Consider the following 12,471-nt stretch of genomic DNA (forward strand, 5'->3'; position numbering starts at 1 on the left):
CCAGATCTGACCTCGGGTACTGGAAGGTGAAGGTGAACAAGACTTAGACTCTGCCCTCCAGGAGCTCAGGGTCTACAGAGGTGACAGTCCTTTGCAAGGCACTTATACTACTGAGGATGTAGAATAGAATTGAGGGAGGGGCTTCAGCTCAGTTAGCAGTGAGCTTAGGGAAGGCTTCTAGATGGGCAAAAGCTCATGCAGGCCCGGTTCAGTCCACGTTACCTCCCGGAGAATGTGATGAAAGCAGGAAGGGCATCTCAAACCCTCGGTTCAGAAGGGATCGTTCAAGGTCATCTTGTCCAATTGCCCTGCTTGCTGGGGCCTGGACTTCAAGGCTCTGGCGAAGGAAGCTGCTGCTCCTTGACCTTGCTTTGAAGATGGGGCTGTTGACAGCAACACCCTGTGACTCACCCAGAAGGCTGCGATGCAGTTTCAGGCACCAAAGGGCCTTGGGGGAAGTGCTCATGACGCAGGGACTGGATCCATGCTGGTGGGAAGTAAACATGGGTGAGAGAAACTCCACCCATCAGCCCCGGGCAAGAGACCTCCGTAGCCACAGCCAGTATCCTGGTCTGGGTGGCGGACAGCCCCCACCCCAGAAATACCCACAGGATGTAGAGAAGGAAAAAGCATTAGCACCCATGGAGCCCCGGCTCTAGGCATCTCCTTTGTGCCAAAGATTTTGCTCGGTGGCTTATGTAGGTCTGTGGGGAGGTGGGAATTCTCATCTCTATTTGGTGCACGTGCACCCCAGAGCTCCAAGAAGTTCAATGACTAGCCCAAGATCACACAGCTAGAAAGATGCCTGGAAGGGGTCAAGTTCAGCTCCGCCTTTCCTGTGGTGCTTGCGGCTTCCCATCCCACGCCTTGCTTGTCCAACGCCATCCAGCATCTAATTGCCGCATCTTGGACACACTGGTGTAACTGGCACCTATGGAAATGCCACATTCACATTTTTAAGAAGATATTTTATTTTTTTGAAAGTAATCTCGGGAGGGGGGTGGGAGGATGGGTTGGCCTGGTGGTGGGTATGGAGGAGGGCACGTTCTGCATGGAGCACTGGGTGTTATGCACAAACAATGAATCATGGAACGCGACATCTAAAACTAATGATGTAATGTGTGGGGATTAACATAAGAATAAAAAAATGTAAAAAAAAAAAAGAAAGTAATCTCTACACCCAACGTGGGGCTCGAACCCACAACCCCAAGATCAAGAGTCGCATGCTCCACCGACTGAGCCAGCCAGGCGCCCCCACATTCACATTTTGAAAGAAAGGGATACTTTGCTCATTATAATTTGTTATATCCTAAAATATGAAATTAAATACCAGAAAAAGTGAAATTGCAACACATAATAAACCCGAAATGAAACACAATGTAAAGAAAAGGATAATGACTCACCTGAAGACCCGTAGCACATTTTTCCTGGGGGCCGCAGAAAAATGTGCATCTTGCATATAGCATATTGTGCCCTGATCTTTTCTTCTCAAAGTTGTATCATAAACATTTCCTTTGCTACTTCAACTTCCGTGGAAACATTTGGCAGCACAATCTTCATCAAACTGAATGAGTTTACTTAACCGATCTCCTGTTCTCGGATATTTAAACTCGTTCCCGTTTTTTTTCTTTCAATACAGCATTTCAAATATCCCCCAGCAGGTAAGGTGGCTGCAGGGGCTCCCTCCGGGTTCCTGATGCTGCACACCAACACATCTGCCTCCTACCAAACGGCCACCAGACAGGGAGGGGAAAAGGAGGGAGATGAAGCCACGTATGTGCTAGGAGCTTGCCTGGCAATTTCCTGTTGGGTCCTCTCAACGATCTTGGGAGGTAGACTCTTCTCCCCATTTTATAGTGCGGGAAATCAAGGCTCAGCATGTTGAGGGACAGGACGGCAGTCTTAGAGCTGAGCAGAGCTGGAATTCAAAGATGGGCCTGACTCTCTAGCTTTGTCCCTGGCTTCTCTGTCCTGAGTGTGGCCAGAGGACCACAGCTCTATCGGATGAGATGACTGTTGCCTTCTCTCAGATGGTCACTAAAAACACTGCTGCTCTGTGGGGACATTTGCCTGGAAACCTCAGCTGGGAAGAGCCTGTATGGGGAGACTCAGATTCCCAAGAGAAAAACACCCTCATGAATGTGTGTTCCTATTCTAATGCCCACCCTGTTCACACTCTCCCAGACACTGTTGCCCTTCTGGGGTTAACCTTGAACTTACTCTAATTCATAGATTCTTTAGCAGGGCAATTAACTTGCAAATTTTTACCCCCTGCCTTTTGTTAATAGCTAATAGCTTGGGGAACCCGTCCCGTGGGTGGGTGTGTCCCAGGACACAGGCTGAGAACCAGGAAGGGCATTACAAAAGATTTTGGAGCTTCCAAAAATAGCTCTTGAAAATCCCCACACCGAAGTTCCTGCATCTGGATCTGAAGAGAGACCCTTAGCAGACCTGGTTTTCAACTCACCTTCCTGGACATACAGAAGACTACAATTCCCAGCCTTCTTTGCAGTCAGTCAGGGTCATGTGACTAGTTCTAGCCAATTGAACGTAAGTAGATGTGCCACCGCATGCCAGCACATTTAAAAGCAGGTGTCACTTCTCCACACTGTCTCTTAGCTTACGATGGAGACTCTGTAAGCCACGTGTTGGGACAGCAACATCACCAAGTGGTGGCACCTCCAGCCTGGGTTCCTCAGTGACTCTGGAGCAGAGAGCTCCAGAATCAAAGGCTTTGAACCCCAGACTCAGTGCTGAACCTTTGCTTAGAGATCATTCCTAGGGATGGGAAATGGGGTTTGCGATAGGTTTTATGTGTCAACTTGGCGAGGCTACAGCGCCCAGTCGTTTGGCCAAACACCAGTCTAGATGTTGCTGTGAGGGTATTTTATAGGTGTGATTAACATCTCCAATCAGTTATCTTTAAGTAAAAGAGATTACTTTCAATAATGGGGTAATTGCATCATCCAATCAGTTAAAGGCTCTGTGAGGGAAAGATTGGACAAGTATTCTGCTTCATGATTGTAACATTCAAACCCTGCCTGGGTTTTCAGCCTGCTGACCTGCCCTACAAATCTTACATGCGCAAGCCTCTGCAATTGCATGAGCCAATTCCTAAAAATAAATCTCTCTATAAATCTGTGTCTGTATCTTTATCTGTACCTATATCTTGTTTGTTCTGTTTCTCTGGGGAAACTTGACCAATACGGAGCTCATCTCTCAAGCTAATCTGATTATTTAGTGGCTGCCTTGGAGGCTCTGTTGAGAGGGAGTCGGAGACCACATCTAGGCTCGATGAATAAGAATAAAGTGACTACACTTTCCATTAAAGCAGAGAACGGCTCTGTCTTGTAAATTATCATATCTCCAGTCAGTGCCCAGGACACCACCTAGGACATAGGGGGTGTCCTGTGATGATAAATACATTTGTTGAATGAATGAATCAGCAATGTCTGCCATGGACACAGCCGTGGAGAAACATTCCAGTGCTGATGCATTTCACCAGAGAGGGAATTAAGGCCCCAAGAGGACTCTGCTCAAGATCACGCAGCCAATTAACAGGTGGCATATCCAAGTGTTAAACACCCATCTTCTGACTTTTCTCGTTGCAAACCCTCCATTATCCTGTCTGAGTAGGGATTTGAGAGAACAGAGACTTATCAGGACAGGGAATCATCTGCCAGAAAAAAGAGACTCTGTTCATTGTTTGCTCCTACAGAGACAGAATTTGCTCCTCGTGCCTCTGTGCACTGAACCCTTCACTCTCCAGGAGGCTTCCCTGCCTGGCTGCGTTCTACAGGTCAGCCTTGCGCCCTGGTCTGCTGCAGGGTCCCTCCCAGGAGGACACTGCTGAGTGGCGGTGAGGGGCTCCCCACTGAAGGTCACGATGCCCACGTCCCTCACACACCTCTGGCTTTGTGCAGGCCTGGGGGACGGTCAGGGAGGTCCAACTGGCCCCCGGGGAGGGTTGCCTCAGTGGGCCTTTCTGGGTTGTAGTAATGGGATGAGGGCAGGGGACTGTCAGGGGGCCCTACTTTGGAGCCTGGCATGCAGTAGGGCTCCAATGGAAGTTTGTGAAATGACTGAAGGAATGTCCAAGGCAGATGGAGATAGAAATCATGGGCAGGCAGAGATACCCCATGCCTGTCTAGAGTCGGTACAGTTCCTCCTTCCTGTCAGGGTCACTGTGTTCACTCCGCTCTGCATCACCCAGCTGCCCTAAGCAGCTGGGTGTCCTCATTTCCAAAGGACAGGGTTGGCTTCCTTGCCAGTAGATGGCTCCTTGTCCCTCTCTCTGTGTCCCTCTGTCCCCAACCACACTATGGGCCCGTGGGGATGGCAGAATTCCACCATAGGCTGGGGCCCCAGCTGGGTTTGAGTCCTGGCTCTGGAAGATACAGGGCTTCTCAGTAAGGCTTCACATCTGCATTTGTAGAAAGAGAGTGGGAATAATAATACTTGCTTTAGAAGGTTGGTTAAGGATTGGGCAAGTTAATAGATGTGAAGCTCTGCAAACAGAGGCTGATACGTAGTAAGAGCTCAACTAACAGTAACTACCATTATGGCGGTGGGGGGGGACTGTCACCCATATTTCAGAGGACATTAAGGCTCAGAGAGGTTAAGTGACGTACTTCAGGTGAACCAGCTAGTAACAGATAAAAATGTGCTTTCAAATCCGTTCCTTCTTCAAGTCAGAAGGAGTGATTGACTATTCCCCGTGGCCAGAGAAAAGAATGGATGGTGGAGTGAGTGGGAATCCCCACTCGTCCTGGAAGTGTGAGGAATTCTGCCCTCAGCCAGGCTTCTGAGGAGTCCTTCCAGGTATATGAGAAGTGATTTTGACTTTTTCCTGGGAAATGCTGGCCTGGCACGTGTGTGTATGTGTGCGTGTGTGTCAGGGGCAACCATGTGTGATAGTGACAGGGCTGCTCAGCCAGAGGGGATCCAGTGGGAGACAGCGGGGCAGGGGCCCAGCTGACCTGAGGACCATTGCACGCCTTTTCAGCATCTGCATCTGGGTTGCTGCGCCCCCTGGGCCCCAGGATCCCAACAGGGCCTGGCTCTTTGTGTTGGCCAATTTCAAACCTGAAGCTGTTCAAACTGTTAGACGCACCCTGGGGTCACGACCCCAGTGTGTGCCCAGGGCAAGAGAAACTCATTTCAAAATTAGCTCAAGTAAAAGAGGATTAAAAAGTGAAATCCGTGGTAGGGGAAAAAAGTAAATTCATCAAAGACACTTGGAAGCCAAATAAAAATGACTTTTGGATCCTCTGCTGGTTTTGGATTATCTTTACTTGGATTCCCATCTGCTTACATGGATTATTTGTATCTGTGTGAAGGGTGTGTGTGGTTCTTCAGAGGACTGGGGAGGGTGGGGCTGTGACACCAGGCTTGGCTTCCCTGCCTGGGCAGGGCCCAATGTGGGGATGGGTCAACCCCTGTTGGCAGCCGACACATGTCTGATGGGTTTGGGCAGCGGGAGGGAAATCAGGGTCCTTTGATGAAGCTCCAGGTGTAGCAGCAGAGAGGGCTGATTGGAAGGGAGAGGCATCTGTTGTGAAAGGCAGGCTGGGGAGAAGAGAAAGTCTAATCAGTCCGTGAGTGCTAAATTCCAGGCTGGTGCTCACCAGGGGGCAGGCAGGGGAGGGACAGGAACTTCTCCAAACAGAAGGCAATCCTTGTCACCACTGTGGTGAATCTACTGGTGGCCCAGTGACTCAGGGGGTACAGAGAGTTATTGCTTGCTCTGGTGTTCCTACATTCGCTTTCTCTTGAGTGTCTACTCATTTGTGACAATGTGGCAGGCAATGTGTTAGGCACTGAAGATGCAAGAATAAGCAAGAGAGATAGGGTTGTCTCTGCTCTCAGGGATAATAGAGGAAATAGTTACTTCAGTGTTAAGAGTGATGGGTTCTTACCCTAATACAATGCACGGGGTATGGAGCAGAGCAAGTACCTCTGACCTGGGAGAGAGAGTCAGACAGGGCTTGCTGGAGGAAATAGTGTTCAAAATCAGACCTAAGGTGGCTCAGTCAGTTAAGCGTCCGACTCTTGATTTTGGCTCGGGTCATGAACTCAGGGTCGTGAGCTGGAGTGCTGAGTTGGACTCCATGCTGGGCGTGGAGACTGCTTGAGATTCTCTCTCTCCCTCTGCCCGCCTCTCCCTGCCCCCCCACCCCCTGCTCATGTGCGCGCCTGCTCTCTCTCTAAAAGAACAACAACAAGAACAAACACAAAACCCCCCTCAGACCTAAAGGATGATATGGATAATAATGATCATAACAGCAAAATTTCCATGAGTACTTACTATGTGCCAAACAGCATTCTAAGTACTCTACATACATTTTCTCATTTAGCTTCCAAAATGATTCTATTGTTACCTTTGCTTCTCAGCCAAGACAACTGAAGCAGCGGGAGGTAATTTGCAGGGTTGTGAACTGAGAAGTGAAGGATGCTGAAGGAGGGGTGAAGGTTGGGGAGAGAGGTGGGAGAAGCTGGGACATGGAGCTTCAAGCAGAGGGAATGGCTTGTGCAAAGCCCTGGAGGTGGGAGGGAGCAGCACTGGAACAGAGAGTGCAAGGAGGAATACAATGAGCAGAGAGGCTGGGGCAGATCCCTATGGTTCCCACCTTGAAGGGATGGCAGTCTGGGAGAGGCAGGGGGAAGAGTCCCAGAGATGAATTTTACTTAGGGAAGACAGCAGTCTAGGAACATGGAGGTGGGCACATCCCCAGGCAGGGGCTGACTGTGAATGCCCCTGGAACCTGGGGACCTAGCCCAGACCTCCAGGGAAGGGGAGGACTTAGAGCAACCAAGAAGATGAGGGAGAACCCCACTCTCCCAAGCAGGGGCATGCTGGGGGATGGCGGAGTCAGGGCTCCTAGTATTGTTGTATTGTTAGAAATGTCCTGCCACTTCACTGTCCCTAAGAAAGGAAAACACTGGACACACCCTTGTTCTGGAATCTAAGCAGCCTGGGAAGGCTTACAGCCTGGTCACTAGGAGCCCCTGATGTCTGGGGTCCAAGCTGGGTTTCCCCGTACATGAGTTCTATGATCTTGGGCACATAACCTAACCTCTCTGGGCAGATGCTGTAACATCTGCGACATAGGGATGATAATGCTGTGGTAGATCTTGTTGGCTGCCTTCCCAAAATCTGCTCCCCATTCCTCCTTCTTGAGGACACTTCCTAAGGACACTCCTGTTTTGTTCAAGCATTCACCCTTTCCTGATGATGCCCATTTCTGTAGGGGAACAGACCCTATCCCCAGGACTAAGCATACTTGGCCCTATTAGAGCCATCAGATGTAGTCGTGGTTTCCAGTAATTGGTTTGGAGACTAGGCTTAAGCTGATTAGCACACAGCATTCCAATGGGTGATCCTGGCAGACTGGAGGAAACATCTCATTTGGGCGGGGGGGTAGAGATTCTCTATTTCTCTCTCTCCTACTGGGTGGGAACAGGGAATCCTCTTGCTCCCAGTGCTATGGGCAGCCATTGCATGCCAATGAGAGAAGCCAGTCTAAGAATAAGTCCCACACTTGGAGAAGGGCTGGGTTGAGGTAACTACAGAGAAATTGAGCCAGAGCCCTGATTATGCTATACCTGGAACCCACCCAAACCCTGGGTCCCATTGTGTGAAATAGAAAAGTCATCATTGTTTAAGCCAGGTTGAGTCTGTTTTCTGTTATTGCAGCCAAAAAACCCTGCATTTTTTCCAGGTTGTTCATTTGTGTTTTCATTTATTCAGCCAGCAAGTATTTGTTGAGCATCTATTAAGAACTGGACAATGCACCAGGCACTGGGGAGGCAGCGTTCAATGAGGAGCGAGACTCACTCTCTAGTTGGGAAAGGCAGATGGGAAATGAATAAGGAAACAGGAAACTGTGCGGTCCACAAAACAGGGTGACATATGAAAGACTGAGAGGGGCACTGAGGCAGGGAGACCACCACCATCTGAGACAATGACCAGAGCAGGGTCTCAGAGGAAGCAGCTTTCACACTGAAAGCTGAACAAGAAGGAGCCGGCAGGAATCCAATCATGGAAAATCTTGGAGGCCCTGCTGAGGGGTTTGGATTCGTTCTGGGGACATGGGAAGGCACTGGAACCTTCTGCACAGAGGAATAGCGTGCTCCAAGTTGCATTTGTTAGGAGGTAGCTCCGGCTGCTGAGGGCATCCAATAGAGGCAGGGAGGCCAGTCAGGAGGTTCCTGCAGGAACGAACGGCACCGCAGACGAGACAAAGGTGGGCAAAAACATCAGGATGTATTTGGAGGCAAAAGCACAGCATTTCCTGGTGGATTGAACGTAGGAGGTAGGAAAACAGATGAACTGAGTCCTCAGGGTGGGGGACGTGGCAGAGGGAGCGGTCTGCTGAGAAGACACGAAGAGGCCCTATCTGTGCAACAAGGCAGGAATGATTACGCGCTGCATGCTTTCAGTCCGGCAGAGAATTCTGGCCGTGCCTCTCTAGGTTTCATTTTTTTTTTTTTTAAAGATTTTATTTATTTATTTGAGAGAGAGAATGAGAGAGAGCACATGAGAGGGGGGAGGGTCAGAGGGAGAAGCAGACTCCCTGCCGAGCAGGGAGCCCGATGCGGGACTCAATCCCGGGACTCCAGGATCATGACCTGAGCCGAAGGCAGTCGCTTAACCAACTGAGCCACCCAGGCGCCCTCTCTAGGTTTCTTTAAGCAACACCTCTGAGGTGGGCTCTGCGGGGGCCAGACCAATTCCTTGGGCTTTTGTGACGTGGAAGGAGAAGAAGGACAGAGGAAGTTCAGGGGTAGGGACTTGGAGACATGGGGGGAGAAGCCACACCAGGAGTCCTTCTTTTGAAATTACTTTCTGGTTGCTGGGCTGGGTTCCTTTGGTCGTGGCCTTGCTGTGAGACTGGACCACAGAGGCTGCGATTTTATTAGGGTTACATACGTAAGCCAGGGCCAAAGGGTGACTCATATCCCTCCCAAACTCAAAATGGGGGAAAACATGGAACAAATTCCCCTGGAGCCCACACCTGCCGACCCTTGGTGGAATTCTGGGCTGACCACTCTACAGGGAGTCCATCCAGTTCTGCAACGTCCTGACTTCCCCTCTGACACACGTGCGCGCTCACACACACACACACACACACACACACACACACACACCAAAGCCTTTGGGGTGCCTGGGTGGCTTAGTCGGTTAAGTGTCCCACTCTTTTTATTTTTTTTTTAAAGATTTTATTTATTTGAGAGAGAGAGCATGAGCAGGGGGAGGGGCAGAGTGAGAAGGAGAAGCAGGCTCCCTGCTGAACAGGGAGCCCGATGTGGGGCTCAATCCCAGGACCCTGGGATCGTGACCTGAGCCGAAGGCAGACGCTTAACTGACTGAGCCACCCAGGCGTCCCAAGTGTCCCACTCTTGATTTTGGCTCAGGTTGTGATCTTGGGGTTGTGAGATCAAGCCCCATGTCGGGCTCTGTGCTCTGTGCGGAGTCTGCTTGAGATTCTCTCTCCCTCTCCCCCTCCCCCTGCTCACACACGCACGTGTGCATGCTCTCTCCCTCTAAAATAAATAAAATAAAACCTTAAAAAAAAACAAAAAAACCCCCAAACCTTAGCTTTGCATGTATATTAAGAAGTTGTTACCAGGACACTGTCTCCTTCCCTGCAGGGTAAGATGAGGAGCCCAGACCGAGGTTGGGGGCCGGGCTGGGAGAGGTGGGCAGCCGGGGTGTGTGTGATGGGCAGGGCGGGGACTAGGGTGAGGAGAGTAAGGCGTCCAGGCTCTAAAGTGTCAGCAGGCGCCCATTCTCTGGGGCCCGACCCTGGGGTGAGTGTCTCCCTGAGGTTTGCGTCCTGGATGCCTTGCGTGCCCCGCCCTGGTCCCCGGGCTGCCGCTGGGAGAGGGGAGGCACAGTGAAATAGGCCCGCACTCTGGCTCTGCTGGTTTCTCCCCACCCGACCTGGGGGAAGACATATGCCTCTCAGAACTTTGGTTTTTCCATCTGCAGAATGGGAGTGCTGTGGCCTACCTCTTAGGGTCCTTGTAATAGTTTCTAACCAATGGGGGGCCCAGACATCAGTGAAGAAAAACATGAGGTTGGAATTATTTTCCTCTTTTATGGTTGGGGAAACTGAGGCAGAGAGCCGTTAATTGACTGGCCCGGGGTGCACAGCCTGGGGGTGGCGTGGCTGGGCCTTGAATGCAACTCTTAGCAACTATGGCATGAGACTCCTCTCACTGAGGCAGAGATAAGGAGATAAGGTTCTTTTAGGCAGGAGGGGGCTTTGGAGGTGGTCAGGGATGGGGCCCCCAGCGAGAGATCCGGGATATTGTAGGTACCCATCTGAGTGGGCCAGCCCTTCCCGAAGGCAGGCTGGATCATTTTGTTTTAAATGTTAGGATTTATTGCTATCCAGGGATGGTGAGGCCAACAGATCAGGGGGTGACTGCCCCTGGAGGACATGGTCACGGCTCCCCAGAGGAAGGAGGGTGGCCTGCAGGGCCACGGGAGGAAGCACCAGGGTCAGTCGGGGGGCAGATGGGCAAGGGGAAAGCATGGCCCAGAAGCTTTATCGTGGTCAGGAAGGAATGGTTGAGGCAGGCCGAGCAGGCTAAGCAGGTTTAAGATCGGCTACTGGGAATAATTTCAGCAGACTCTGGGGTGTAAGGAATGCCCCTGCCTGCCTGGTACCTGGCCCAGGGTGACTGGGGCAGGGGTTGACATGCAAGAGCCCCAGGGAGGAGGCAGCTGGGGGTCCGGCTCTGGGTTGGTGGGTGTGCATATGAAAGCCACACTTGAAGAAGGGGGAATTGTTTGCTCTGTTTAGGGGTCAGCTAGCCCTGGGAGGACCAGCCTCCCCTTGCCAGCAAGGCCCCCGGGGTGTCAAAGCATCAAGAAAAGAAGAAAACTAGAGGAAGTAGTAAAATATTGTTGATGCACATTTCTGAGCGGGGAAGCGCTTGCTCTCGGGGGCAGTTTGAGAAGGAAAGAAGGAAAATGTGCTCTAGAAACACCTATCAAACGAGGCACGTTGCCCTTCCCGAGCATTATGCGTGGGGAAGGAGGCAGTCAGCACGGGCAGAGGCAGCCAGGGAAACAGAGGCAAAAGGCGGCCCTGAGGCTGCTCGTCCCACCAGGTCACAGCTTTGCCAGCCACTCACAGCGAGACCCCGGCTTTCAGCTCCCCAAACCTCCCATTCAGGTCAGCTTGGGGGTTGTGGTTCTGGAGTCTGGACCTGACTGTCCGGCTTCATTCCTCACATCAACCACTCATTAGCTTGGTGACCTTGAGCGAGTTGCTCAACCTCTCTGTGCCTCAGTTTCCTCATCTGTAAGATGGGGATAATGAGAGCATCAGTCTTGTAGGTGGTTGTAATGATCGCGTAAGTTAACACGCACAAGGCAGCTTATGTGTATGTGGGATATAAAGCCCAAGGGGACACAGACCTATGTTGGTGACTATCGTTATCAGCAGTGCAGTTGGCTATCGCTGAATTGAATATCCACAGTGACACCACGGGACTGGGGGGCGAGTGAGACTCCAATGTGGTAACACCTTCAGCCGGGCACAGAATAAGCATTCGGGCCACGGTCACTAATCTTACTGTTATCGTGCCAACACTTGACAATTACTCTGGCCGTAGCCGTCATTCCAGCAGCTTCTCTCCCTCGGGCACCCAAAGACTCTAAAGAGGAAGCTGAGAGCAAAGCAGCGGATGCAGGAAAGGCTCCGTGGATGATGCCCTTGCCTTTCCCACCAGCTGGAACCCCGGTGGCAATGACTCTCAGCCCCCCAAGAGCACAGTCAGAAAGCACAGGCCACTCAGTTGTCTCTTCCTGCTCCTCCTGTCCTTAAGTCATGTAGAACCTTCCAGGGCCTCGGATTCTCATCAGTAAATGAGGATTAGAATGCCCAGCTGTCCAGGGAACGGTGGGGATTTAGGAGAGACAGAGGAGAGAACACAGAGCCCAGAGCCTGGCACAGAAGAGCCTCAATGAATGTTCTTTTGAAAAAAAAGAAAAGAAAAAAGAAAAAAAAAAACAACAAGTAAAAGCGCTCTGTAAACAAGGGTTCTCTGCCAACAGAGGGGAGGATTGCTATGAAGCAAGGGGAGGGCTGACGTGCAGTCCCTGCTGGGAGGTGTGGAAGCCACCAGTCCCAGACGTTTGGCTCTTGTTCGGCTCTTGGGCTGCAGCTGGGCTGGGTTGTTGGGATATTGGGGCTCAGGAGGAGGTACAGTGGGGGCAGTGGGGTGCACACCATCTTTCCAAAGATGGAAGGCCTCTGCCAGGCAGGCACGGTGGGCTCTGGGGGGGGTGACATGGGGGAGCGGGCAGGTCGGAGGCGGGAGGACTTCAGCGTTGGACTATGAACCAGACGGGCCTCTGGGAGCACCCAGGTGGAGAAAGCCACTGCCTTCCTGGAACTCTGGGGCTTCTTCAGCCCGCCCGGTGGTTCTGGGAATCTCTTGATATAAATCAGA

The sequence above is a fragment of the Mirounga angustirostris genome, unplaced genomic scaffold (assembly GCF_029215605.1).
Source record: "Mirounga angustirostris isolate CCGP_5_RB_7025 unplaced genomic scaffold, mMirAng1.0.hap1 SCAF_4, whole genome shotgun sequence".
NCBI classification, from domain to species: domain Eukaryota; kingdom Metazoa; phylum Chordata; class Mammalia; order Carnivora; family Phocidae; genus Mirounga; species Mirounga angustirostris.